Source organism: Phoxinus phoxinus, assembly GCF_949152265.1.
Source record: "Phoxinus phoxinus genome assembly, chromosome: 21".
NCBI lineage: Eukaryota > Metazoa > Chordata > Actinopteri > Cypriniformes > Leuciscidae > Phoxinus > Phoxinus phoxinus.
The window spans coordinates 395,001-400,000 of record NC_136896.1 but is presented as its reverse complement, the minus strand read 5'-3'; the positions used below and the strand labels follow the sequence as shown (position 1 = coordinate 400,000).

The following is a 5,000-nucleotide window of genomic DNA, read 5'->3' as shown; positions in this document are numbered from 1 at the left end:
ACTCTCACACTCACTCACTCTCACACTCACTCTCTCACTCACTCTCTCACTCACTCTCTCACTCACTCTCACACTCACTCTCACACTCACTCTCACACTCACTCACTCTCACACTCACTCTCACTCTCACACTCACTCTCTCACTCACTCTCACACTCACTCACTCTCACACTCACTCACTCACTCTCACTCACTCACTCTCACTCACTCACTCACTCTCACACTCACACTCACACTCACTCTCACTCTCACTCTCTCACTCACTCTCACACTCACTCACTCTCACACTCACTCACTCTCACACTCACTCTCACACTCACACTCACTCTCACTCTCACACTCACTCTCACACTCACTCTCACACTCACTCACTCTCACACTCACTCACTCTCACAATTTCAATTTCAATTTCAAATGAGCTTTATTAGCATGACTGTGTAACACAATGTTGCCAAAGCATCAACATATTATATGTAAATAATACAACAAACAAATAAATCAAACATATATGTATACAGTAGATCATGTCATATGTAGCATAGGAAATATATATAAATAAACACAATCCATCTTAATAAATAAATATATACAGTGGGTCACTCTAGAGTTAGCCGTCTCTGGCGTTGTGAATAGCTAACACATATTTAGCCGCTAGTGCAGCTGTACTATCATCTTCTCCGAGTAAGAAGAACATTTTTCCAGTGTCACTCAGTTCAGAGAATGATGGGATCAAGTTTTTAAATCTGGGCAGGTAAGTTTCTCTTATACTGGCATATTTAGAGCAGAAGAGCAGAAAGTGTTCCTCATCCTCTATGCGCTGTAGATCACAGTGTCTACAGATCCGCTGCTCTCTCTCGGTCCATGTTTGTCTATGTCTTCCTCTCTCTATCTCCAGATCATGGTCACTTAATCTGTATTTTGAGAGGATTTGTCTTTCTTTAAAATGTTTAATAAATAGATAGCTGGCCAATTTAGTGGTTCTATTGAGGGTTGAGTAACATTGGAGTTTATTCTGGAGGTCAAAATGAGCTTTTAGTGATTGGTCATGAGTGTCTTTTAGATGAGTGTGGATTTCTTTAACAATAGCTGTGGGGCTGTAGCTGTGGTCAATGGGGAGGAGAGTCTGATGGACGAGTTGCAGAGCGAGTGCGTGTAGAGGATGAGGTTCTGCTGAGCTTTCATTGGCGAGGAGGGCTTTATATTGGACTGACTCTGGATCAGCCTGATGGAGGTGATGCCAGAACTGAACACATCTCTTCTGGATCTCGATGTTCATCGGGTACAGGCCTAGCTCAGCCCTGCAGGCGGCACTGGACGTGTTCCTGTGAACCCCTAGAATATTTTTGCCAATTTCCAATTGTAGTTTTTCTACTGGTGTTTTATCCCAATTTTTAAAATTTAGCAGTGGACCCCAAATTTCACATCCGTATAAAATAATTGGTTTTATTATTGAATTATATAATTTTATCCAGGTTTTAATGGGTAATTTTAAGTGACCGCATCGTGACTTTATAGCATAAAAAGCCCTCCGTGCCTTTTCACTGAGTGTGTTAACAGCCAGACCAAAGCGTCCCGAGGCGCTGATGTCGATGCCCAGATAGCTATAGCTAGTGCTGTGCTGCAGGACCTGGCCTTTATACAGGAACTGGTGTTTGTGTGCCTGAGATCTGGCCTTCTTCTGGAACACCATGACTCTGGTTTTGTCCAGATTGACTGTCAGGGCCCAGTCGTGACAGTATTGTTCCAGCAGGGACAGGCTCTGCTGAAGGCCCTCAGGTGTGCGGGACAGCAGGACCAGATCATCTGCGTACAGCAGACATTTGACCTCTGACCCCTGACCCCTGACCTGTGTGTGGTGTAGAGTGAGGCCGGGCACAGTAGAGCTCTCCAGCGCTGATGCCAGATCGTTGATGTAAATGTTGAATAGAGTCGGGCTCAGACTGCAGCCCTGCCTCACTCCACGTCTCTGCTGGAAGAATGCGGTTCTGTGGTCACTGATTTTCACCGCACTTTTGCTGTGGGTGTATAGAGATTTGATTATATCAAACGTTTTTCCGCCGATGCCAATTTTTAGCAGTTTGTACAGTAGACCATCATGCCAAATTGAATCGAATGCTTTTTTAAAGTCTACAAAACATGCAAAAATCTTCCTCTGTTTGTCCTTGATGTTTTTGTGGATCAGAGTGTGGAGAGAATAGATGTGGTCGGATGTGCGCTGTTTTGGTAAAAAGCCAATTTGTGCTTTATTTAAGATGTTGTGTGATGAGATGTGTGTGACGATGCGTGTGTTTAAGATACTGCAGAACAGTTTTCCTAAAGCACTGCCCACACTGATGCCGCGATAACTATTGGGGTCGAAGCGGTCACCTTTCTTGAATATAGGGGTGACGAGTCCTTCAGACCAGATCTCAGGGACGTTTCCGGACCATAAAACCAGATTAAATAATTTGGCTAGAGTGTTTATCATGCTGGGACTGCTGAGTTTAAGCATTTCATTATTAATTTGATCTTGTCCACATGCTTTTTTTAATTTGAGATTTTTTATATGTTCTAATATTTCAAATAGTGTTATAGGTTTATCTAATGGATTTTGATAATTTTTAATTGTTTTCTCCAGGTCTTCTAGCATTTTCTTTGTTTTATTCTGAGGTTGGTTAAGGTCAGATGATTCAATTTTTTGATACAGATTTTCAAAGTGAGATTTCCAAATTGTGCCATTCTGGAGTGACATCTCTAATTTGGGTTTTTCAAGTTTTTTATATAGGTTCCAGAAAGTGTTTTGATCTACCGAATTGTCAATTTCATCAATTTTGTTTTTTAAATATTTTTCTCTTTTGTTCCACAAAAGTCTTTTATAATTTTGCAGACATTCTGAATAAGAAAGCCGTAATGTCTGGCTGGACGGATCTTTGTGCTTCTTGTTAGAAAGTCTCCTCAGTTGTTTTCTGAGACCTGCACATTCATCATCGAACCAGACATCCTTTCTTATTTTCTGTTGATTTGTTTTATGTTTGCTTTGCTGTTTAATGTTAGATAGAGTTATCAATGTTTTGAATATGTAATTTAAGTTTTTTGTTGCTAAATTTATTCCATTAATATCTAAAGTGAAATCGGTGGACATAAATTCATCCAGCATTTTTAATACAGTAGGACTATTCATATTTTCTTTGAATTGATCTGAGCTGGATTGATTCCATGTAAGTTTAGGTTTCAGAGGAAACAGTTTTCCAGATTGAAGTGGAGCAGTTTTGGTCACTTCACACGGGGGTTTCAGATACAGCACAGTTTGGCAGTGATCGGAGATCGGGAGCTGAGGTCTGACTGTGAAGGCATTAATAAAGCTTGGATCAATATCCGTTATTGAATAGTCAACCACACTGGTTCCTAATTTGGAGCAGTAAGTGAATCTACCTAATGTATCTCCACGCGTTCTGCCATTAAGGATGTATAGTCCTAAACCTTTACAGAGTTTTAACATTTGTTTCCCACTAATGTTCACTGAATTATCATAGCTGTTTCTCTGTGTGATATTCGATGAGGGATGAAACGTGGTGTCATTGGGGATGTGCTCATTATCTACAATATTTACATAATCAAGTTCTCGGCCTGTTCTGGCGTTTAAGTCTCCGCAGATGAGGACATTTCCTCTGGACTGGAAGTGTAAGATGTCAGTCTGTAATGTCGGAAAGCTTTGCTCTTCATAATAGGGAGAGTCATGAGGTGGAATGTAGATCGCACAGAGGTAAAGCTTACACTGGGATGTGACGGATTTCACTTCAAGCCAAATAAATGATTTTCCAATTTTAGCAATCTTAATCGCATGTTTTAAAGCGTCTTTGTGCCATACAAGTATTCCACCTGAGTCTCGGCCACATTTTATTTTTGATATTTTTCTCACACTCACTCACTCTCACACTCACTCACTCTCACACTCACACTCACACTCACTCTCACTCTCACTCTCACTCTCACTCTCACTCACTCTCACACTCACTCACTCTCACACTCACTCACTCTCACACTCACTCACTCTCACACTCACTCACTCTCACACTCACACTCACACTCACTCACTCTCACACTCACTCACTCTCACACTCACTCACACTCACTCACTCTCACTCACTCACTCTCACACTCACTCACTCTCACACTCACTCTCACTCTCACACTCACTCACTCTCACACTCACTCACTCTCACTCTCACACTCACTCTCACACTCACTCACTCTCACACTCACTCTCACACTCACTCTCTCACTCACTCTCACACTCACTCTCACACTCACTCTCACTCTCACACTCACTCACTCTCACTCTCACTCACTCTCACACTCACTCACTCACTCTCACTCTCACACTCACTCTCTCACTCACTCACTCTCACACTCACTCACTCTCACACTCACTCTCTCACTCACTCTCACACTCACTCTCACACTCACTCACTCTCACACTCACTCACTCTCACACTCACTCACTCACTCTCACTCTCACACTCACTCTCTCACTCACTCTCACACTCACTCACTCTCACACTCACTCACTCACTCTCACTCACTCACTCTCACTCACTCACTCACTCTCACACTCTCACTCACTCTCACACTCACTCACTCACTCTCACACTCACTCACTCTCACACTCACTCTCACACTCACTCTCACACTCACTCTCACTCACTCTCACACTCACTCACTCTCACACTCACTCACACTCACTCTCACTCACTCTCACACTCACTCACTCTCACACTCACTCTCACACTCACTCACTCTCACTCTCACACTCACTCTCACACTCACTCACTCTCACACTCACTCTCACACTCACTCTCTCACTCACTTTCACACTCACTCTCACACTCACTCTCACTCTCACACTCACACTCACTCACTCTCACTCTCACACTCACTCTCACACTCACTCACTCTCACACTCACTCTCACACTCACTCTCTCACTCACTCTCACACTCACTCTCACACTCACTCACTCTC

At 42.8% G+C, this 5,000-nt stretch overlaps 1 protein-coding gene across 2 annotated transcripts in view; it reads right to left on the bottom strand.

Annotated features, from left to right (window-relative positions):
* mtr (5-methyltetrahydrofolate-homocysteine methyltransferase) overlaps positions 1-5,000 on the bottom strand; it is a 36,295-nt gene that overhangs the window by 26,077 nt on the left and 5,218 nt on the right. The gene's annotated exons all lie outside the window — the stretch shown is intronic.